This window comes from Gopherus evgoodei, chromosome 7 (assembly GCF_007399415.2).
Source record: "Gopherus evgoodei ecotype Sinaloan lineage chromosome 7, rGopEvg1_v1.p, whole genome shotgun sequence".
Lineage (NCBI taxonomy): Eukaryota > Metazoa > Chordata > Testudines > Testudinidae > Gopherus > Gopherus evgoodei.
In genome coordinates, this window is record NC_044328.1 from 30,819,849 (window position 1) to 30,845,085 (window position 25,237).

At 43.2% G+C, this 25,237-nt stretch overlaps 1 protein-coding gene across 3 annotated transcripts in view; it reads right to left on the reverse strand.

The window, feature by feature from the left end:
• LOC115655402 (heparan sulfate glucosamine 3-O-sulfotransferase 1-like) overlaps positions 1-24,909 on the reverse strand; it is a 116,468-nt gene extending 91,559 nt beyond the window's left edge. Inside the window, exon 1 of one of the 3 annotated variants that reach the window (XM_030570821.1) lies at positions 24,676-24,909. The gene's annotated coding sequence lies outside the window, so the exon portion shown is untranslated. Of the gene's footprint in view, positions 1-23,968; positions 24,033-24,066; positions 24,130-24,675 lie in introns of those variants that run through there. The other 2 variants (XM_030570822.1, XM_030570823.1) reach the window with 2 other exon arrangements.
• Positions 24,910-25,237: the final 328 nt, after the last annotated feature.

A 25,237-nucleotide genomic window follows, 5' to 3' on the forward strand; every position in this document is an offset into this window, starting at 1 on the left:
GATCTAGCTCGTTAACTCAGTATATGGAGGAGGTGGGAGCAGCCCTTTAGGCAGAAGATTCTTTCCAAAGAACCGGCCAAGTTTTGGGCATATGTTTTCATTTGAGTTACCAGTAAGTACCAGTGAGTTTCTCTCAATACAGAGGCCCTGATTCTCAATTGTTCCATTTCTGTGCACAGAAATGTGGGGAGAGTAAAGGAGTCCATGGGCACCTTAGAACAGAAGGAGTGCAGCGTGCTCTGGCCACTCTTCCTATGCTGAGGGCTGTTGGGGAACAGATGCAGTCCTTACGCCTGCTATGTGCCAGACACAAAGGGTATGTCTCCACTTTAGTTGATTGCAAGCTTCCCAGCCCAGTAAGCAGACTTCTGCACTAGTGAAGCTTGAGGTAGCTCACTAAAAAATAGCAGTGCACTGCAGCTCCAGCACAGACTCAGGCTACCCACCTGAGCTCAGATCTTGGGAGTGAGGTGGGCTTAAGAATGCAAGCTGCCACCCAAGCCACAACTTCCACACTGCTATTCTTAGCATGCTAGGTCAAGCCCCACTAGCATGAGTCTGTCTACCTGGTCTGAGCCTCACTCCCTCACCTGCCATGCAGACATACCCAAAGGTCCTCTACATTGGTATGGCATAAAGCAGCTGGATTGCTAAAGAAAAATCAAGCTCACTGTGCTTATACTTTGGTCAGAGCAGGGTCAGAACATACATAACCAGACATTCCGGGTTAATTCTTGTCACTCATCTTAGCTACACCTATTAAAACACCAAAACTTAACCCAGGAAGATGGATGATGATTTGTTCTGTATCTTTTGCTGTGAAATAGCAGAGAAAGTGTCACCTACCAGAGAGGCCAGTACACTCTTTTTGTATTATATGTATTATTTGATTTACTCTCCATCTCACCTCTTGAAAAGGAATTACACACAATGGGCCAAATTCACCTTTGGGTTAAGGGGGTACTGTCTCACTAAGTTATCTCCTCTTGCATCAGCAGTGAATTGAATTGACTAATTACTCAAACATACAATAGTACACAGTTTCTAGCACTGTAGGGGGCTAGGTAAGGCCTGAGGGCATGTCCACGCAGGGACACTCAAGAAAGTTAAGTTGAGGTGCATTGGTTAAAGTGCATTAAATCCATGTGCGGATGCTCCAATTCAGAAGTAAAGTGGCCACTTTGTAAATTAAGCTAGTGAACTACAGCCACTTTATTTCTGAATGTGCGAGAGTCCACACAGGGGGTTAATTAGCTGTATATTCCACTTTCAGTAAACGTGATGAAACTTTCCTGAGCATCCCCATGTAGACATGTCCTGGCTATCACCGTAATAGCCACTTATCACTTCCAACATACTGTTCTAGGCATTTTTCTGCCCCCACCACCATAAAGCTGTAGTGAAATAATGCTTAATACATTAGAGATTTTTCTACCGAGCCTTCACATCCTTCTTCTGGTTAGTATGCTCTAATATTTTCCATTTAGATATTTTTAATCTTTGACCCAAGAGTCATTCTATTCCATATCTGCATCTGACAGCTCTTAGCCTGTATATTTAACTGGCCTAAAATCTTTTGTTCAAAATGTGACCACACTGTTCCTCCTAATTTCTTTCAATTCTACAATCCAAGCTTCTTCTAAAAGTTATAAAAAGCTGATAGATTGTTCCCAACCTGAAAAGATTTTGGAGATGCTGATTTTCTGCCACTAAGCTTCTTTTTAATTTGATGTACCATCCTTCTATTTTTCCACAGGTTTAGATTTTCTCCTTAGCTCTTTATACAGGGGTGAAAGTAACTTAAAGGACTTACCGGTACGCCGGAGTCCTGGGCAGGGGCTGTGGCCTCAACCCGAAGAGGTGTGTTTTTTTAAGATTTAAAGGCCCTGGGGCTCTGGGCTCTGGCTAGGAGCCCCAGGGCCTTTAAATCACCCCAGAGATACCAGCTGCAGAGGCGGCTGGGAGCCCCAGGGCTCAGGGGCAAATTAAAGAGCCTGGGGCTTCGGCCGCCACAGAAAGGGCTCCCGCAGTGATTTAAGGGGCCCAGGGCTCCCTGCAGTGGCCGGAGCACCAGGCCCTTTAAATCCCCGCCCGAGCCTGGCTGCTGGAGCTCTGACAGTTATTTAAAGGGCCTGGAGTGCTGGCCCCTGTGGGGAGTCCGGACCCTTTAAATCACTGCCAGAGAAACCAGTCTAGTCTGGCACAGCGTACCAGCTCTTGCTGGTATGCTGGACCGGACCAGCTTACTTTCACCTCTGCCTTTATAGAAGACACATCACATTTTGTTTAATACAGTTTTGGCATCAATTCCACGAACTGTATAAATTTAATCACATAAATAATTCTACTTACTTATATGGGCCTATTTACATGCATAAAATTATGCACATGCTTAAGGATCTCAAAAGGAATCAGGTGCTTTATTAATTAGCAATGATTGCACCTCAATTATAAATCTAAAGAGGGGTTTAAGCAATCAATTAGCATTGCCTTACTTCAATGAAAGGTAGAACAGGGGTACAACAATCCAGTAAAATAATTTCTGCTATTTACATATAGCTGATCAAGTCTATGAAAACTTTAGAAAATGCAAAAAGTCCAATATTAATTAAAAAAAAGATTTAAAATGTATAGTTATATACATTTTGCAAAGTGCAAAAGTACATAGTTCAAAGTGCTCCACTTAGGAAGGAACAATCAGTTTCACACATACAGAATGGGAAGAGACTGTCTAGGAAGGAGTATGGCAGAAAGGGATCTAGGGGTTATAGTGGACCACAAGCTAAATATGAGTCAACAGGGTGATGCTGTTGCAAAAAAAAGCAAACGTAATTCTGGGATGCATTAACAGAGTGTTGTAAACAAGACATGAGAAGTCATTCTTCCACTCTATTCTGCGCTGGTTAGGCCTCAACTGGAGTATTGTGTCCAGTTCTGGGCACCGCATTTCAAGAAAGATGTGAAGAAATTGGAGAGAGTACAGAGAAGAGCAACAAGAATGATTAAAAAGTCTAGAGAACATGACCTATGAAGGAAGGCTGAAAGAATTGGGTTTGTTTAGTTTGGAAAAGAGAAGACTGAGAGGGGACATGATAGCAGTTTTCAGGTATCTAAAAGGGTGTCATAAGGAGGAGGGAGAAAACTTGTTCACCTTAGCCTCTAAGGATCAAACAAGAAGCAATGGGCTTAAACTGCAGCAAGGGAGGCTTAGGTTGGACATCAGGAAAAGGTTCCTAACTGTCAGGTTGGTTAAACACTGGAATAAATTGCCTAGAGAGGTTGTGAAATCTCCATCTCTGGAGATATTTAAGAGTAGATTAGATAAATGTGTATCAGGGATGGTCTAGACAGTACTTGGTCCTGCCGTGAGGGCAGGGGATTGGACTCGATCTCTCCAGGTCCTTTCCAGCCCTAGAATCTATGAATCTATAGGGCTACATTTTAAAAAAAATTGATAATTTTGGGTTCCCAACTTGAGACACCTTAAAGAGACCTGATTTGCAGAGGGATAGTGCTGAATACTTCAGCAGGCCAGGCCCCTTTAAGGTGGCAGTTGGCACCCTAAAACTGAAGCATCCAAAAAATCAGTAGTCACTTTTGAAAATGTAGACCAAGATATCTAAGTCTTGTTCTTTTCCAGTGACAATACTGTCAGGCAATCCAAATAATTAGTCTGACCTTTCTTTGACAGTTCTCACATTGCTTTTCCAAATGTCCAATTCTAGTTTTGTCAAGTCTTTCCCCAAAGTCAATGTTAAATTACTTGTTCTGTAAAAGAAGTAGACCTAGGCCCAGATCCACAAAAAGACAACTCTCATTTCAGGCACAACTGAGATCCTCAAAACTCCTGCTTGGTTGCCCCCTAAATCTGGAGGTGCCTTAAGTCCCTCAGCACCTCCAGTGCCAGTGAAGTCCCTTATGTGCCTATGTTTCTGCTGCTGCCATTGGGCTCACAATGTCTCAGTCTAGGCACCTAGGCATCTCTCTCTCTCTCACCTAAGCCCCAATGGGATCCTCAGACAAGGTGAAAATAGCTGTTCCCGCTGGAGATCGGTGTCTCCCTCCAGCCTAGGCTTACTCACCGACTCACAGAGGGAAGGGTGGTGGGGTGACTTAGGATACACCTCTTTCCTTAGCATCTGCTACTGGCTAGCTTTTGTGATCCCTCCTCCTACACACTAGTTTTTGTGGATCCCATTCTTAGGCACATCTCTTCCCCCCCCCGCCCCCCCGCATTGTATAGGGAGCCTAGGCCCCTTAGGGTTTGTGGATTCTACCAGGTAGATAGGTGCCCAAAAGTTCAGTATCACAACAGTGAGTGTTGCAACACCTAAATCCCTTTGTGAATCTGGGCCCATCTGCCTCCCCACTATATCCAGCAAGTCCACTGAAAATGGACAAGAAACTGCCTTCTTTGTTTGCTTTTCACTGTGTGTGCATCTTCTGGAATGGCCTGCAACACCAGTAGTTTTGTACTTTGGAGTCTCCTGACAGAAGACTGGAAAAGCCTATGGTGGTATTTTCACAAATTACTGCAAGAACATATTGATTTTATAGTTTAAAGTTGTTCTTATACAGTTGAAAACCCCAGGTGGAATTAAACAGACACGAGAGTAGGAAGCGATCTAACAACCAGATTTTTAAAAGGTATTTAGGAGCCTAAAGATTATTATGAAGCCAGAAGGGACTGAGCTCCTGTATAATGCAAGCTGGGAGACTGGAAGATAGTGAAGGATGGCAACAGGGAATCAAAAGAGGAAATGGATTGTAAAGCGTCGAGAGAAATAGAAATGCAAGGGAAATAGAAAAGCACAAATAGGTATCAAGTGACTGAAGGACAAAAACAAACAAACAAAAACGGTGACAGTGTGTAAGTACACCAAAATGGTGATCTGGAAAAAATTTCAGCTATAAATAATAGAAAAACAGCAAATAAGCAAAAAAGAAAAACATGTCTTAGAAAAATGTCAAAACAGTACAATTGTACAATATTATGATTAACTTATTACACTTTCCCTCAATATATTTACACCATGCAACATCTACTAAAATGTAACTACATATTTAAATGCATGGGAATTAAACAAAAGTATTATATTTACAAAACGATCCCTCCTCTCCTGTAAAGAACAGAACTGGAAGCTCTGAAATCTTTACTCTATTCCTGGTTTTGCCATAAATTCCAGTGCGAAGTTGGTCAAGTCACTTAAAGTTGATTGTAAAGGTTTTTGTTTTTTTTTTTTAAATTGGGCTTCTCTCCTCCCCCTTTTACTTCTTTTTTTCTGATTTATAAATACAGCCTGAGCTTCCTCTCCTCCCTATTCTCTTACTTTAGAAAAAGTAGCATCAAGTCTGGTCTTCCTTGGTTTTTCTTGTGGGATCATAGTGCGGTCTGAAAATACGTTTATTAAGAGCTCTAACACCTTAGCTGAAGATATGCACGTGTTGAATCTTTAACAGACTTCCTTTTATTCGGTATCAGTCACTGAAGGGCTAGACAGGTGTTTAATTCCCTCTCCCCGACATACACCGTAACAGTCTTAAACAGTTGAAAACTGCCTTTTTTTTTCCAATTAACTTTCAGCTCTCTTGCTAACATGATGTCACTATCGCACTTGTTCTCCAATCTTCACGTCTACTGCCTCAACAAGAGCTGAATTTCTATTGTAACAAAAAAAAAAACAAAAAAAAAAACCAAAAAAAAAAAACACACCACCTAGCAGAAATTTAAAAAAAAATTAAAAAACAGAACAACCTCTCAGGCCATCTTTATCCATTGCAAAGTAGCAAAAAGGACAAGCACAGGTTTTTCCTATGCAGGCCACCTTCAATCTCAGCACTATCCTTTCCCCATCTATAAATTAGAGAGGATTTTTTTTTCCTCTCTCAGGGTGCTGTGAAGCTTAACTAATCAACATTTGTGAAGCTTAACTAATCAACATTTGCAAAGCTCTTTGTGTTTCCATAGTACTTTCCATGGAGGGGGTCACAAAGTATTAGTTTACTATTTAGCCTCCTCTTTTCTGAAACTGGATTTCACATTTAAAACTTTCAATAGCAGGATCCAAACCTTTTGAGAGAGTCTACGCAGAGACAATATCCACATGATATTACGCTTCACACTTCTTCCAACCCATCCCAGGGTGCTTTCTTATAAGTATTTCTTTAGGCACTGAAAATCTGAAGCTTCCATTCCATTACCTCTACCTCATTATGAATATGCATTATAGTTCAGCCTTAATATACTATACATGGTCACATATTATACTTTCCCCCAAAGGACCCCTGCTTACTTCAAGTGCACTGGCTGGATAGTGAATAAAGCAAGGCTTGTGTAGTAACGAGGCCCACAACCACCCATTTAACAATAAAGATGAAAGTACTGAACAGCTGCCACATTCATTGTGAATAGAGCACTATACTTGGGTTCTGTTACCTGTCTTGTCTCCAATCTGCCATGAGACCTTGCACTGCTTGCTTCCCTTGTCTGTAAAAGGGGAGTTCCTAAAGCATTTTAAAATCTATATTGAAGCATGCTATATAAGAGCCAACCATTTGTTGTAATTATTATATATGCACAACAACTGAGGTAGGAGTCCTGTGGGAAAATATAGTATGTAGGAGTTAAGTTAAAGATTGCATCATAATATCAAGACACCAGGAGTTGTGCGGACAAACTTAATCTGGCATTTCCTGACTAATTTTTATTCTCATTGAAATCTAAACATTCTTTTTATATAGGCTTCTGTATAACTGATTTGCGTGTGGAATACTTTATAAATAGAGGAAAATATCTCTGAAAGAAACAGAACTTAAATAGTGTTTGATATACTTATCCTCCCAACATCCCTGTGATGGAGGCAAGACTGATAATCCCCATTTTACAGATGAGGACAAGCCCCTTTGGTGCTCTATAAAACCACAAAACAAGTTGATAGCAGAGCAGGCACTAGGAATTCCTGAGCTCAGATTCCCAGTCTCTGATTTTTCATGCACACTATAGAAAAAAAAAAAGTCGTCAGTAGTACAAATGAGCGGATTAGAAGAATGTGTTTTTTGTACTGGAATGTCAATAGATTATCTGAACACTAAAATGTAATATAGAATATGATCTAACATTTTAGAAACACAACAACAAGCATACACTAACTGCTGGAGTGGGGTGAGAACATTGTATGTTTCCTTTTTTGGGGAGGGGGTAAAAATGCTTTTACTGCATTTCCTTCTAGTGCAAGCCAGCACTAATCCAAATATCTCCCAGTGGGCAAAATAAAACCACGTTAGATGTTTGTGTATCCCCATTGGCTTTCACTTGATTAAAGGAAACTGATTCATTATAGAAGCAAAGTAGAACAATTCCTTGGAGTATTAAAGCACAATTTTCTATGTGTATTACCATGCAGGAATGAAAAAAAGATGCTGTACTCTTTTCTGAATACCCTGGCATCAGGATTGGATTTTATTGATATTTTGATGAGATTTAGAATGCCTGACTCTTCATCCAGCAAAGATTCACATTACAGGCAGTTCTATAAAAACTGAACCGTAATCTCCCCCCCCCCCCATCACTTTTCTCAAGGAAAAAAAATCTAGTCTGAAATTTTCCATTTTGTATCACTGAGATATTGTTTGAACTATTATTATTTTACATAGTCTATAAAGCAGGAGCTCATGAGAAGATGTATATATTAACTTTTGCTAGCTATATTCAACTTCTATAATTTGATTAAAAGATGGAGGGAAAAAGGGAGTTGGAAACACAGTGAAAACTCAGACATCTGGCCTGTTATCCTGACTCAATTTCTTGTTTTTTGCTGGATACACACCTGGGTCTAACTTTAAGATCCAGAAACTTAGCGCTACCATGAGGATGCAGTAGAGTATGAAAATAATAAGCCTTTTCTTTTTCTTCATTCTCCAGTGCACATGTCAGTTTCTGAATTTAGAAACCCCTAGAAGTACACAGGAGGCTATACATTGCAGAGAGACTTCATTAATGTTGTATCCCAGGGAACAAAAAAAAAAATATTACAACCAGAAAGTATCAGTAATGCACAGGTTATCAAAAGTAGGGCCAAGACAGAAGCCTCAGCATTTAATAATGTGGTGCAAAACCAAAGCAGTAAAAATGGAATTCTGTAAATATAAATGAATATACAAAAAAAATTCAAGTAACTAGATTTAAAATTATTTTTCTTCTATTCCACCTTTGTGAAGTCCAGAAATAGGATGCAAAGTCAGATCAATCCTGCAGAGGTTCACACACTCTGGCTTGATTCAGGAAAGAACTTAAACACATGCTTAGATTTAAGCATGACAGTAGTCTCACTGAAGACTATGGAGTCTTTTCGATGGCTTCACTGGACACTGGATAGAGAGAGATGGCAGCCACATCAGAATTAAAGATTGCAAATGAGTTTCCATTTTAAGCATGACATTGGCTCCACCATACCATGCCCAAATCAAAAGGCAAATTTTTATAGTTTTTTTTTTAAAAGTAAATCAGTAGACCTTTTCCTTGCAGAGTTGGACTTCAATATGTCAATTGAACACGAGGGACTTGTCAACAGAAAAATAAATTGATGTTAAATTGGACAAGCTGTTTGTAAATTAAGAAACATTTTTTTAAAAATTGGCACTCAGCGCAGACAACAAACTCTAACCTTTGTTCACCAACTCTCAGCTTGTGAACACAGATGGGAGACAATGAAATGTAAGTTTACGGGACTCATCTAATACTTGGGTAGGAGTGGAGGAGAATAAGGAAAGGAATACCAAATCTCACTGCTAGTCCCATCATCCCCTGTCATGAGGACTCCTCAACTGCTCACTTCCTAAAGAAGGCGGCAGAAGTCGTGCCTTTGGAAAGGCTGGAAAATGAGGATGAGAATGAAAACAGAACAGGGGCATTGTCAGAGAGGGAAGGAGGTTGCTGTCAGAGTGGGACAGATAATGGATAAGGGCAGTATGAGAGGCAGAGCATACCAACCCAACCCATTATCACTGGGGGGCAGGAAGGGGGAAATCAAACCTAACTTTAAAGGTCCCAGGTCTAAAAATTGTTGGCTTTAAACTGTCCATCTGTAAAACAAATATATCTACATGCTTTGCAGGGATGTTAAGATTATTAATGTTTGCAAAGTTATTTGAACACACAAAGCACTATATATAAATGCTAAGTTATTAGGACAGGGAACATAACTAGTCCAATTTCTCTCAGCCTCAGAGGGTAAATATTTCTTCAGCTCTGCTCAGAGAATTCTGATTGCCTTAAACTTTAGGCACTCAAGTTTGAAAAACTGACTGTATTTTTTAATTTTGCTATTAAATAAGATCTACACAGCTTCCTAGCTTCCATTTTTCTTTATACGTTGTAAAGTGCTTTGGGATATCACGACTGGGCAGCTGTAATAGCTGCCATTTCAGTTACACACTGTGCAAAGTTCCATTACAAACCAAAGCTGTATAAAAAAAATGTTTGGGTCTAAAGCTTTGGCTGGTCTCATGCCAGAAGGAAATGATGTTAGTTTGTGTTTTATTTAAAGTTGGAGAAAAAATATTTTTTTAAAAGGAGCTAAATACTAAGATGAAAAAAGCAAAAGACTTTTTTGATCCCAAATATTATAAAGATGATATACGAATAAATCCTGCCCACCCTCCAAAGTTAACCCGTGGTTAACCTCTATGAATAAAACCTTTTTGGTTAAATTTGGGATAGGGAATGAAAAGAAATTAAATAATCAAAAAATCATAACTGAGCGTGCTTTGTAGTTATCTGCTGAAATGTTTGCAGAGTGCAATGGCTCTCCACCCTTTTGTGATAACAATGAAAAAACAAATGCATGCTCTCCCTTCTTAGCCTCACCAGATGCCCAGCCAAGACAGAGGCTTCTGATCTAAAGCAGCAGGGACAATTCACAAGAGAGAGATTGCAAGTGCCTCATTAAAACATATGGTCATTCCCTGTTATTGGCAGTCTCTGCACACTACTAGCCATGAGAGTTTATTTTATGTGTAAGGGGACTGTTGCCCCCTAACATTCAGTGGGGGTGTTTTGGTTGGCTAGCTCCCAGCACTAAAAGACTGGGGAGAGGCCAATGCTCCAGGTCAGCCTTAGCCTCTGAGCCTGATTGACAGGATGGGCAGGCTAATCAGGGAGTCAGGAGCCCAAGGAGGTCCCATCCTCCCTGTGAGCTAGAATTGCCTGGGTCAGATAAAGTGGGGCCGAACTAAGGAGAAAGCAGGGGCCCAAGCTGAGCTGGGGAGCAGAGCTGTGCCAGATCCAGAGAGGCCAGAAAAGCAGCTCAGGAAACAAGTCAGACTTGGGAGCAGAGCCAGACATAGCCCAGGGAGAGAGTAGATCCTGTGCTGGGAGCAGAGCTGCAGCCACAGAGCCAGGTGTGGTGAGCAACTGGGGCAAGCCAAGGGGGGACCTTGGGCAAAGGGCCCAGCGCAGAAAGACACCCCCAGCCAAGGGTCCCTGCAGGGGGATCTTAACCCAACGGGGGGCTGATGCTGGGAAGAAGAGTCTTACAACCCAAAGCCCGGAGGTGTGTGGCCACCACCATTGCAAGTGTTGTCATAATATAATTCCCAATTCTGAACCTTAGCGTCAAAAATATGGGTACTAGCATGAATTCCCCTAGGCTTAATTACCAGCTTAGATCCTGTAGTGCTGACACCAATCAGGACTTAGAGTAGAGTGCCTGATAAACTCTGGTCTCCCCCAAAACCTTCCCTGGGGACCCCCAAGACCCAAATTCCTTGAGTCTCACAACAAAGGGGAATAAACCATTTTCCTTCCCCCTCCTCCCTTCCAGGTGTTCCCTCCCTAGGCTCCTGGAGGGATATACAGATTCAAGCTCCGTGAATCTAAACAAAGGGATTCCACCCTTCTCCTTCCCTGTTAAGTACAGACTCAATTCCCTTGAGCCTTAACAAGGGAAAAAAATCAGAGAGGTCATAAAAAGCAAAACTTTTAATAGAAGAAAAAAGAATAAAGAAAGTCACTGTAAATTCAAGATGGAATATTACAGGGTCTGTCAGCTTATAGACACTAGAAAGAAGCCTCCCCCCAGCAAAATATAATTTAAAATACTTCCAGCAAACTACACATTTGCAAATAAAGGAAAACAAATAAAAAAAGACTATACCGCCTTTCTATACTCACAAAATTGGAATAGAAGATTAGAGAGCCTGTAGGTAACGTGTGGTCACTCTCAGAGCCCAGAGAGAACAAAGCAAAACCCAAAAAACACAAACAAAGGCTTCCCTCCACCGAGATTTGAAAGTATCTTGTCTCCTGATTGGTCCCCTGGTCAGGTGGTCGGTTCCCTGTTTGTTAACCCTTTACAGGTAAAAGAGACATTAATCCTTAACTATCTGTTTATGACAAGTGTCCAACCAGCAGCATCCCTGCAGCAGAGCCAGGGCCTCAGAAGGAGACCTGGGACCTACAATGAACAGAATGTGAAGTGCCCTGATATCCAGAGAAACCATTTGTAATGTTCCCTGCCATTTTTCCTTATTATTTTTTTAAATTGTTAATTAAACAACTTGTATTTGCTTTGAACTGTACTGTAAGCCGGTCGTGTTGGGGCTCGTCCCTCTCAGGCGCGGCGGGGAGCCAGGGCGCCTCCTAGCACGCCGCAGTCCGGGTAGGCTTAGCCCCTCCGCAGGTGTGGAGGGGGGTACAGGGTCTGCAAACAAGGTAGAGCCCCGGCCCTCTAGCCGGGGTCGGGGCTCTCAAAGTAAATAAGCCCCAACCCTTGGGCAGGGCGGGGCAGTAGCAGTTCAAGCTCAGGCCTCTAGCAGGCGCTGAGCAAACACAGTATCAGCCCAGGCCCTTGGCAGGGCGGGGCAGTAAAAGTTCTAGTTAGCCCTGGCCCTTTGGATCGGGGCAGAGCAGTGGCAAAGCCAAAGGGGCCCAGCCCTTGGTCCGTGCGGGGCACCAAACACAAGTCTAGTTAGCTCTGGCCCTCTGGATCAGGGTAGAGCAGTGGCAATAGGCGGGAAGAGGGGGAGTCTGCCACCCAGTTACGGGTGGCAGGGGGAACGCAGGCCCTCCCACTCCACTGCGTTCCAGCCCGGGGCCCTAGCAGCGGTCAAGACCCGCTGTGGTCAGTGGGGATCCTGGCCGCAACACACTGACATGGGTTCGGGCTCTTCAGGAGCCAAACCAGGGTCGGCTACCCCCGGGCCACTTCCAACCTCCCCCTCTCTGGGTACCTGGTCCTTGCCGGCGTCGTCTGGGAGGTCCCAGACCATGGGCTCCTCCGGGTACCGGTCGTGGGGAAGCTCAGGCCACTCCTCGGGGTATCGGGCACACGGCAGGTCAGGCCGACGTTCCTCTGGGTACCAGGTCTGAGGCAAGTCCGGCCAGCGCTCCTCTGGGTAGTGGGTGCGGGGCAGGTCCGGCCAGCGCTCCTCTGGGTAGTGGGCACGGGGCAGGCTGGGCCCGGCGGGAGCCCAGGCACCAGCGTCTGTCCTTTCCGGCAGCCTGCTCCCAACTGAGCGCTGGGGCCTGGCTTTTATACTTCCTGTCCCGCCCCTTGACTTCCGGGGGGCGGGGACAGGGAGTGCTGACTCCGCCCACCGAGGCACCTGCTCCGGCTCGTCCCTCTCAGGCGCGGTGGAGAGCCAGGGCGCCTCCTTACATGTACGTAATGATCAGTGGGTCAGGGAGATGCCCAGTGCAGAGAGAGTACCCCGGAGTGGGGACAACCTAGTCCTTGTCCCAGGCAACCACAGCAGGATTGGGGGTTGAGCCCCACAGGAATCCTGGGCCCAGACTTGTTGGGGTTACGAGGACTCTGCCAGACTTGAGAATGGAAGGGGAGTCCTCGAGGACAGGGAGGCCTCTGGGTAAAGGAAGTGGGAGCGAGGACTCAGATCCTTTCGCTCACCCTCTTCACCGGGGTACTGCAGAAGCCAGGAAAGTTTCCCACAATAGTGGGACCATGCCCCAGCTTACATAAGCCACCTTTGTGGTCCAACCTACTCAGTCCCCAAGAGCAAAGGAGCCTCTGTTCCCAGGGACACACAGATAACAATCAGATCCCAATTATAACTACATTTAAACAAGATGATGTTAGTTTAAGAAAGCAAGAAGAGAAACAGATTAAAAACTGAAGTCATTTACTCTGACCAGTGTTAAATTCAGACTATAAAATGATGCATCCAGGTCTGGAGGGGGAGGAGGGGAGAAATCAAGAAAAAGGACAAAGACTGGAAATTGTATTGTTATATGATTCGCAGTGTTTCAGGTCATGGCTGTTTCTTGCAGCTGACAACCTCTCAGTCATTCTCCCAAACATCTGCATGTCTCTGCCTTCTAGAGAGGGACTGACTGCCATACAGAGAAAGCCCTTTATTTTTTTCTAGAAGGCACCTCATGTGTAGGCTAATGGATGTGAATTGTGAGTTGATGGGCCTTAGGCAGTATTACAGTATAGTCATACAGAGATTACACAGACTGAGTAATACTATACCAAATTATGAACTTCAGGTACATATATCTTCGGACCTCCAGAAACCTATGTCTTCACATCGGGGGCAAGAAAAAAAAATCATGGATGTGAGAAAATTGTGGATCCCATCAATTTGTGATTTCTCTGCATTTTGCAAGATTCTGTAAAATGTTAACCTTTCATTTTAGTGATAAGTTCCCAACCCCCTCCATTGTGAAGGTACAGCTGTCCATTTGGAAATGGATGCACCGCTGGCCTAATAACCCAACCTTGCAGACAGCTGTCTCCAGCCAAGCAGTAGTTAAGATATTGAAACAGATTTCCTGGCACACAGCAATCTGACCCTTAAACAAGGTTACCCAGTGCATGGAGTATCAATGCAGCATACAAGCCATCCTCCCACGGTGCAGTGCCAATGTAGGTACTCAGATGCCATTCCCGTTTTCTGCTACTGGAATAGCAGATAAAAGGGGCACGGCCAAAAGAATAGGAGTGTGCGCGCCACAACGGTCATTGGCATTTTCAGTCTCTTATGAACATTTGGAGCCTAAGTAAATGACAAGAGCCTTTAGACTGTTCTAACATGGTAAAAGAGGTAGTTACCTACATACAACTGTATCGAGGAGTGCTAATGTGAGCTTTGTCATCTTTGCACCCACCTACCCTGACCTATGCATTGTGCAGTTCATCTATGCCTCAAGATCTGACTCATTAGCTCCTCCCTTCCCACAATCCATTCACTTCAAAGAGCTATACATTTCAAACCCTCCACTCTAAACTTTAAGCCTGGGTAGGGTTTCTCCCCAGCTTTAAAGGGGAAAATGGAAATTACATGCATACAGACAATACAGATGTAGTGTTTAGATCATACATATTATTTCACACAAGGAACATTAACTTTCCCACTTCACAAGTGCTGTATGGGCCAGACTGGGATCAGATTATACTCAGGAACATGATGTGACTATGTGTGTTCAGGCACTCCTGCCTCTGCCTCCCCTGGCCCCACTATTGTGTTGCCTGTACAAGGAGGGAGAAGTTTTTTTCCAAAGGGCAGGACAGCTCCCCACAGGGAAGTGTGTTGAGCATCTAAACAAGGGAAATGTTGTGTGTGTAAGACAGGAGTGGGCAAACTTTTTGGCTCAAAAGCCACATCTGGGTATGGAAATCGTATGGCAGGCTATGAATGCACATGAAATTAGGGGTTGGGGTGCAGGAGGGGGTGAGGGCTCCGGCTGGGGGTGCAGGCTCTGGAGTGGGGCCAGAAATGGGGAGTTCAGGGTGTGGGAGGGAGCTCTGGGCTGAAGAAGATGGTTGGGATGTGTGAGGGGAGGGCTCAGGCTGGGGGTGCAAGTTCGGGATGGGGCTGGGGATAAAGGGTTGGGGATGCAGGAGGATGTTCTGGGCTGGGACAGAGGGGGATGAGGGCTGGGGCAGGGGGTTGGGGCATGGGAGGGGGTCAGGAGTGCAGGCTCTCGGTGGCGCTTACCTCAAACAAGCTCCTGGAAGCAGAGGCAAGTCTCCTCTCTGGCTCCTATGTGAAGGCACGGCCAGGCACCTCTGTGCACTGCCCAGTCCGCAGGCACCACCCCTGCATTGGAACATTGGAACATTGGCTGCAGTTCCTAGCCACTAGGAGCTGTAGTGGCGTCGCTTGGGGTGGGGGCAGCGTGCAGAATCCCCTGCTGCCCCTACACGTAGGAGCTGCAGGAGGGACATGCCGCTGCTTCCAGGAGCCCCAGAACCCGCTCCCCAGCAGGAGCTCAAGGACTGGATTAAAACATCTGAAGGGCTGGATCCAATAGTTTGCCCACCCTAGTGTAAGAGTAAGCTAGTGCTACTTAGGATAAGAATCTGTACGTCTTGTCTTTATTTTTCAATGTGTCGTTCACACAGGGTTTTTGTATTGTTCTCTTGATGTTTACATTCTAATTTTAAGCCACTAGCAAAATTGTAAGCGTGCAATTCCACAAAGATCATGTTACAATGTCAAGATGAAACAAATCAACACCAGAACAAGTCTTTACAAACCTAATTATGATGTCAACATGAACTAAAATAAGGTCAATCCACTAATATAACTGGTCAATGTACTAACCAGACTCAAAAGTACATTAAAATACTACATTTGAAAAAAAAAATATGTTAAATGCATGGATATTTTTATTTGAGTTCCATTTATCCAAGCCTTTATAGTTCTTATGGTTTTCTATTAGTGTTCCCAACTCTTTTGTTTACCACTTGAACATATACATTTCATAAATACGGACTACATATATTTGTTGTCTGGGCTTGGGGAAAAAAACCTTACCACTAAGAGTAGATGAGTAGCCAATGGGGCCTAAATCCTTCTATTTTGTACAGAAGTTAGGCCTTTATTTTAAAAGAATTTAAGTTCTTGGTTGTAGAGGTAACCTCCTAAATGTGCACTGAAGGGACAGGACTTTTTTGAGCCCACAGACTAACAGTTCTTTACTGTTCATGCAGTCCCTTTACAGGAGACTTTCATTCAGAACTTCTTGGGCAGCAGTGAAATGGACAACATTTATGTCAATTTCACTTTGCTAGGGAAAGCTGCAAACAGCACTTGAGTTTCTCACACAGGTGAGGAAGACTGACAAAACAGCAACCGAGTGTGTACACATATAGGGCCAACTCTAAGGGTGAGCAACCCGGTTGGTCACCTTGGGCACGCCCGTACAGGAAGTGCTCGACCGCTGTGCTGCTTGGCTTTTTGGGGAGAGAAAGGCAGCTGGTTTTGATCAGCTGATGGGCCAGCCCCCTCTTCACAATTGTGTGAATATTTTTTTTGCTCGCCCACTCATGGGTGGGGATGCCTAAAATGTTTTCCACCCTGGCCAACACAACAGCTAGGGTTGCTTCTGTGTGTGAGTGTCACAGAGAGCACTTTTACTTTAGCAGCAACCAAGGGCCTGGGGAAGGGAGAGTAGCAGAAATCTTTCCTCTTTTCCCCTTAACAGTCAGTATACTCTGACAGAGGAGTGGGAGAAAGAAAGCTCTTTTTCATTCCAGTGGATAGGTGCCTGGGCTACTAATTTATTCAACATCTACTGGCTAAAGTTTGATACAAAAGATGACATCCAACACTAATGCCGTTCAGGAGCCACTAAAATCATAGGCACGGACGCTGTGAGTACTCTGGGTCTGGAGCACCCACGTGGGGCTGAGGGGGGGGGGGAGAACCAAACCAGTGGGTGCTCAATAGCCCCCCGATCAGCTCCTCCCCCTCTCCCCAGCACCCATATGTCAGCGCCTCCTCTTCCCTCTCCAGCGCCTCCCGCCTGCCACGATCAGCTGTTCCACGATGTGCAGGAGGTGCTGGGGAGGAGGGAGGAGGAGTGAGTGAGGGGTTGGAGCAGGGGCAGGAACAGGCAGGGTGGGGGCAGATCAGGATAAGGCAGACCAGGGTGGGGTCTTGGGGGAAGGGATGGAGTGGGGGCAGGACCTGGGGTAAAGCAGGGGTCAAGCACCCCACGGCACATTAGAAAGTCGGCGCCTCTGACCAAAATTACTGACTGCTGTTCTGTCCCCCACAAAAAGCAAACAAAAATAACTCTGACTGTCCATCATGATCACAGCCATTCTTCATTAATATAAATGACCACCACAATTTCAGGTTTTACAAATAATAAAAGCTTGTCATGTGAACTCCAAATACTAGCATTGCCATACCAGATAAGTCAAGTGGTCATTCTACTCCAGTATCCTGTCTCTGATAGTGGTCAGTACACTTATTCAGATTCTTAATTTTTACATTTTTATTAAGTTAGAAAATGGTGAATGATGCATTTCTCACTTGTGATTTGTGTCAAGCTCTTTTTTGATGAAAAGTTGAATTAATTAAAAATGCACAAAACCAACATTTTAAAAAAACAGTTAAATAAAACTACTGTAAATATGCTGGATACATAAGAAAAAGGGTTTATCAAAACATGCTTTGTATTTAAATCTGACTGACTGATTAAACAAATGAAGTATTATCTGTAGGTTAGTGAACTGAATTGATTGTTTCCAGCCACCATTGTCATTCAGAACTGGCCAAAATTATAACAGGGTTCAAAAAAGAACAAGATAAGTTCATGGAGGATAGGTCCATCAACGGCTATTAGCCAAGATGGTCAGTGATGCATCACCATGCTCTGAATGTCCTTAGGCTCTATTTGCCAGAAACTGGGAGTGGACGACAGGATGGATCACCTGTTGATTGCCTGTTCTGTACATTCCCTTTGAAACACCTGGCATTGGCCACAGGATTCTGGGCTAGATGGACCATTGGTCTAACCAAGTATGACCATTCTTATGTTCAAAGTTTTAGAACTTGTAGATCTCAGCCTCTCACATGTAGTTTTCTTTCATAGATAGGAAAAGGAAAACAAGCTTTCCTGCATTTTCAACTCCCGCTTGACTTCTTAACTATGAATGAACTAGTCATTGAACTGAACTAGTTGAATAAACTGAAGAAAGTATTCTCTCTGTACCCTGCAGAAAATGCTACTGACGTTGACAATTGATTATAGTAAGTTCAGGCCTTAACACAGGCTGCCATAATTTCAAGTTTAATTAAAAAAAAACCTATATTTAATATAAATGTAAGTAATTTTTTTAAGTTATACATTTTTATCCACCCTAATATTTGTTATTGTAACTATGGATACTCCTTTTACTACTGAAAACATCAAGTCCTACCGTCAGTGGGTACATCTACACTCTGATTTAAAAAAACAAAACAAAAAAACCCACCCGTAGTACTGAGTCTCAGAGTCCAGGTCAGCTAACTCGGCTCACATAACTTGGCTGGCTATAAAATTGCAGCATAGACATTCGGGCTTCAGCTGGAGCCCCGACTCTGAGACCAGTCCTGGTACAGAATCTTGTAAGCATCCACCATTTACCTTTAGTATGATGAAAACTGACCTTTTATTCCTATTCTTTGTTTTCTGTCCGTTGCCAGTTTCTGATCCATGATAGCATTTTACCTCTGCCTCACAACTACTTCATTTCTTTAATAGCTTCTCATGAAGGACTTTGTCAAAGGCCTTTTAAAAAAGTCCAAACAAATATCAACTGGCTCTTTTTTAGCCACTATTTTATTAATCTGTTCAAGGAATTCTAACAAATTGCTAAGGGAAAATTTTCTTTTGCAGAAGCCATGCTTGTTAATTGCTATCATATCATGATATTCTAGGTATCATTCTATTTTTAATTATTGTTTCAGCCAATTTACCGGGTACAAATGTAAGGCTTACTGGGCTGTAATTCCCCCGAGCTCCTCATGTAGTATCCTGTATAGTAGCAGATTTTCATGACAGACAGACAGAGACAATCTGTTTTTTGCTAGAAGCTCAACTACTTCATTTTCAGGGCCTGTCCCTATCAGTTTAAAAACAAAAAAACAGAATGTTGTCTCATGGTTTTTGTCAGCCCTAGGAGAATTGTCACCTGAAGTAGCCACTGGCCAGCTGAGCTGGTAAGACAGACAACAGGATGGATCAGTACATATGCACCTCAAGGAGCACTCCAGTTCTGACATAAATCGTGCTGCCCTCCTGTCCCCAGGAAGCCTCACAACAAGCAACCTCTTCATGATAATACTCTTCCACACAAAGTACTGTCTACATTAGGAAAGCTTTGCTGGTATCAGTATCTGCACTGGACAGGGTTTGCCGGAATAGCCCTACTGGCAAACACTCCTAGTGGAGGCATAGCTTATACCGACAAAAAGTTCTTTCACTGGAATAGCTTATATCAGTTCCCAAATGAAATAAGCTACACTAGCTAACAGACTTCAACAGTACAACTCCATCTATATTAGGGCTTATGCTGGCATAGGTCTGTCAGGTAGGGAGGGGTGAGATTTTTTTTTTGCACACTCTTAACCAACATGCCAGCAAAACATTTAAGTGTAGACCTGGCTGAAAGGACATAAGCTGTACTGGTATAAACTGGTAAAACTGCACTTATATGCCTCTACCTCATTATAACGCAGTCCTTGGGAGCCAAAAAATCTTACCGTGTTATAGGTGAAACCGCATTATATCGAACTTGCTTTGATCCACCAGAGTGGGCAGCCCTGCCACCATGGAGCGCTGCTTTAATGCGTTATATCCAAATTCATGTTATATTGGGTCGTATTATATTGAGGTAGCAGTGTACTAGGACTTTTGCAGTCACAGCTATGTCAGTAAAAAACAAACATATCCTTAACCAACACAGCTATACTGGTAAGAGTTTCTAATGTAGACAAGGCCACAGTCAGATCCATGCAAAGTGCAAGACTCTGGACACTCTGCAAATGGTGAGCCTATGAGCAGTGCAGACGCACTAACACATGCAGGCAACCACTGATGAAAAAACTGTGGGCTGGTGTTAGAACACAAGAACAGCCATATTGGGTCAGCCCAAAGGTCCATCTAGCCCAGTATCCTGTCTTCCAACAGTGGCCAATGCCAGGTGCTCCTGTTTCTCCTCACAGCTTCTGGGCCAAAGGCAAGTACAGAGAGTGTAGTATGATGCTGGCAAATGAACAAAGGGAATAAGAAGGACTGATTAGAGCAGGTCAAAATCTTCCATTCAATTTTTTTTAATTAAAAATGGCTTTTTCATCAACTTGGAAATTTGTTTTCAATTAATTTTTGGCCAAAAAATAACAAGCTATTTGGGGTTCTCAATTAAAACCTGACAAACTTCTGAAGAAAAATCTTCTAAAGTAAAATTTTCATCTTTTTTTCATAGGAACAAAACATATTTCCCAGCCAGCTTCAGCATGACTAGTGAATGTGACAGAAAAACACTGGAGAGAGAGAAGAAAAAGACACAAGGGTGAACTAGGGTATTCCACCTCTATCTTTGGGTGCATAACTTTAGGCACACAGGTTTAAAATATCTGGCTTACGTGACTTAACAAAGGCCACAGATAGAGTCAGTGCCTGAGCTGGGATTAGCCCCTTGTTCTCAGGCCTTTGATTAGTCGACTAGACCACATTGACTTTCTTACTACCTAGTTGCCCTTCCTTATGGTCACAAGTCATGCAGGGTGCTCAGCAAAGGCACTGACACAAGCCCAGGCAGCTAGCTATTAGGGAGCTTATGGTGGCTCTAGTGCCTTCAGCAGTAGTTTACATGACACTGATTACAACCATAAACTCAGTATGCAGTCTTCACCACCACTCTAACCCCTCCTCCCCCACAAAAATACATCAACCCACAACCCCAAAGACCTGGAGTTATTCTTTTTTCTGAACACCAAATCCTAAACCAGGTTGACTGTTAATAACCCACAATGCTTAGGAAAAAATCAGTTCCAAGCTTTAACCCCTAGTGATTGGTTCATATCCTTTTACATTTTCCAGGCTATCTTTGCATGGAAGAAGACTAGAAACTTACTTTTTTCTTCAAATCAAGAGATTCAAGCAGAGACTGGGAATTTTAACAAACAGACTGATGGCCTGGAATGGTATTGCCTCTCATACAGGCTCATAAGAAAATTAACATTCCACCACTCACCAGCTACCAAGTTTGTAATTACTTGTCTTTGTGTGTGCCTGCCAATTCTCAGTGTGGTTTTATTTCCCTAGATTACTGCCACCCACTGCTAGCCTGTAACTGACCACACCTATGAGTCCACTCTCAAAGACTATGGAACTCCTTCCAGTTTTGCTGAAGTGAACAACTTGTTTTGAACCCTGAAAGCACCACCATCTTTTGAAGCACAAGTTGAAGAGACATGTTCAAGAAAAGTGACAATGTATAAAACAAGAATAGTGACTGGATAGTGAATTGCTCATGCATACAGGCCTATGCTGTCAGCATTGCACTCTCTAGACTTCTACTGCCATCTAAATATTTCATACCAACCACTCTTAAAATGTACGGCTGCAGCTAATGCCCAGGTAATATCCCTCTGGTATCTCCAGACATTCTGTTAAATAGTTTTATGATGCCAAGCACCAGAGACTACCAAAGTGATTGAAAAACAAGCTATAGACAGTAAGGAAGGCATGCTCACATTATCACAGATATGGACCGACTGTCAAATAGTGAACTATAGGTCATTTATAGCATGCTGAGTAAATGCTGCGGTCAGCCCGCTCTGCTCTGCCCTGCTCCTTTTAAACCACATGTCACCAAGAGGCATGGAGCACTACACTTTTAAGAAAAGTAACACTCAACCAGTTGCAGCAGTTGAAAAACCAGAGGGGATGATCACTTACTCAAGTCATTGAGCCCTGGATTCATTGTATCAACCAATGGTGTCAGTATAGTCTGAGACGTAAAGCATGATGATTGTACGTGCACATTCCTTCCTTGCTGCTGGCTGACCATTCTGATTAAAATGGAAACAAATGATTTCCAACATAATTTGATCCAGGCTTCAGTGGCGAAACATATTATACTTCAGCCTTATATGGATACTAATCTCAAACTGTTGATGGTGGTTCTGGTATCATCTTTTTTTTCCAGACTTTCCATGCCACCTGTAGCAATGTATTCAGGCAGAACACCAGCCAGAGTGACAGCAAGAGGACTACTAAAAGTCCCTGCCATCTCAGACTACTACAGAGCATGTAGAACACTTTACTTTCTCTTATCAATCTATACAGGTTCAGGACTTGCAATCCAAATTCAATCAGCTTCTAGATCAGTGAAAAAAAAATTTATTGCTAAATAGTTTTTCTTTTAAAAAAAGCCAACACATAAGGAAAGACATTTTGATATATCCAAAAATAAAAAGTTAACTATGGTACTAATCTCCCCATTCCCATCCCCTCCAGCCAAATATCCAATATGTTATTCTCTGAGTTGCTCACCACTCAGTGAATACTTTGAACACCCTGAATGTTCCAATGTTACTGACAGTTCTAAGTATGCCATTGATAGTGATAGCAGAATGATATTTAGCAAACACTATGCTTTTAAAGAAAAGCAACTGCCCTCCAATTGCAACAGCAAATATTCAAGCCAACTAAGAAGCCAATAAAGAAGACCCCATTGTTCACAGTGATTTGACCTGTTGTTTCCTTTTTTCACCCACATCTACACTTAATGCCCCACCTTTTTGACTGGCTTATTGACAAACTTACACACACACACACACACACACACACACACACACACACACACACACACACACACACACACACACACACACACACACACACACACCTGTATATTTGATGAACTATCTACTGTGTTCTGTCAATCCTTAAGTGACTGAGTTTGACAGAAAGACCACAACTCACATATATATTTTCCTCCTCAATAATTTCTTTTTATATTTTGTTCTTTTTGTACATCTTGGTTGTTTGTTTTTGACTCCTTCATGCTTCAGTTGTAGTGCTGAATTTTGATGAGACAATTAGTATAATCATTTTTGTTTTTAAGACTAGATGTGTCCAGTAGTAAGATCACTTGTGCTTATTTTTGTTACTTCTGAGCTTATCACATATTTTCATAGAAGCCTCCCTTACACTAATTGACAACAATCTCTCTTCATTAAACCTGCAAGTTATGAAAGGTCAAACCAGATACACCACTTCTATTATAACAACAGCACCCTTCATTTTCTTCAGTCATCATGCCTCAAATAAACTTGCAAAACATAACAATTAGTCTTTTTAGTACGGACATCAGTATTTTTGCACAATTGGAAGAACAAAACTTATGTAGTTTTTGCAACTTTCACTGTTTCCTGCCAGAAGATTTACATATAGGAATAACAATTATTAAAAATATTATAGATTGCTAATATTAATCCAACATAAATAGTATTTGCATATGTACAGACACAAGCCATCTGTTCAAATCTGCAAGTATGACTAATAAAATATAGGCAAGTTTAACTCATGTCACAACAAAAAAATCTAATTTTTTATCTCAAAGATACTATAACATGAAACAAACGATTTTATAGAACTAAACCGGTCTATAATCAAATTGCCCAACTAGTGAACCAATATCAACCATACTGATAAGAGATTCCTATAAATAGCAGTCACATGCAATTGCTTTTTGGGAAAAAAAGTAACAGAATATTGGCTAATCTCATTTCATTCTCATGAACCAAAAACTATTTAAAAGTGTTTTACTTGGAGAAGTAGTAAAAAATCTACAGAGAATGAAGTTTACTACAATTTTAAAAGGGTGATTCAGAGGGTCAATGTAGTCCATGTACATTTGGCATAGATTTTCTTTTGTAAAGAGAAAGAGAAAATGAATCATACTGGGAGTTGCAGCTTTTCCAGTCAAATTTTCAGCCATGATATAAATTGGAGAACATGATCTTTCATGCCTACTCTCCAGAATTTTGACAGTGAAATTTAACATAGCCCAACGAGTCTCATTTTATCATTGACAGGTGTCAAAATAAAGGGATGCATTTAAGTCTAAAACATAATCCTGATATTAGTCACCCATTTTTGAGACTGAGAAATATCACAATTCAACAATGTACCCAATATTATGTACTCTAAAAGGATTACCTGTATTTGTATCAGAACAAGACAAGAGTGCTCTCTTCAGCATTACAGTAAATAACTGCAGCTTAGCTTTAAATGAAATGAAGTACTTTGGATCTGACCTGAGTTTAAATGGTGCCTGTCTTTTCCTAGTGGAAAATTTAAATTCAGCACTTGGATTCATAATTCCACAGATCTCACAAGCATAATCTAAGGCAACCACTTTACATGATTTATGGCTGTTCTCTAGATTCAGATGACAAATCTCTATGGAGCAGGTGCAATAGGGTGTGGTTCCCCCCACGAGATAATTTCCTAGTATGTAAATTAATTAGCAAATCTTCATTCCTATGGTGTAACCAGGGCACTATGAATGTACTTGCTGTGTTTATTATTTCATATGTTTTCAAGTGACTTGGAAGTCCGGAGGTTTAAGTCACAATGTTTTTGACAGCATCCGTAGCTGTAAAAGTAGGAATGAATCATGCAGAGTTATGCAGGGAGAGCCGATTCTTAACTATTGAAAGGATTAAGGACATCAGGCTACTTGCGCGTCTGTTTACTCGTCTTCCTGGGCTACCAAGGGATCTCTAACAATAAAAGCAGGAGTTACTCATGCACAACCTTACGCTGCCCCCCAGATCCAGCCCTGTTTCCTGCCTGCTGCTGGAAACAGGAGCCAGGGATGAAGCCAGTCCCTGGCTCCTATGGCAAGTCCTTACTCTCATTACCTCCTCCGGAGCCATAGAGAGCGACGCTTCCTCGGCGTCAGGGTATGCCGGGCTGGGAGCTGGAGCAGATGCTGGAGGGCGCAGGCGAGCGCTCGCTTCACCTCACAGTGCTGCGGCTGGAGCCGGTGGCCCCGTCCGCCCCAGATAAATGCAGGAAGAGCAGCAGCCCCATCATGATTAATTAATCAGCGCGGGTGACCAGAGCAGGAGACGCGGCGCGGCGCGAGGGGAGTGGGGGCTTGGCTGGGCTGGCGGCTCGCGCGGTCACTCCGGAGTTGCTGGACGGACGCATGGCTCCCCGGCCGGCCGGGCACTGAGCGGAGGGGGCCCGGCTCAGCTGGGAGCGCGGCGCTAGCTCCGAGAGAGGGGAGGAGTCTGGGCAGGTGACTAGACACCCGCTGTGGGATCGAGCCCGGCTCCTCCTTACCCTGCCTCAGGAGGTACCGCTCCCGCGCCGGGCTGGGCTCGGGCGGGCTCCTGGCGCTGCCCCGGCCGCCGCTCTCGGGGAGCGGGCTGCGGTGGGGGGGCATCCAGCGCGGTACCTAAGCCCCTGCTCCAGCAG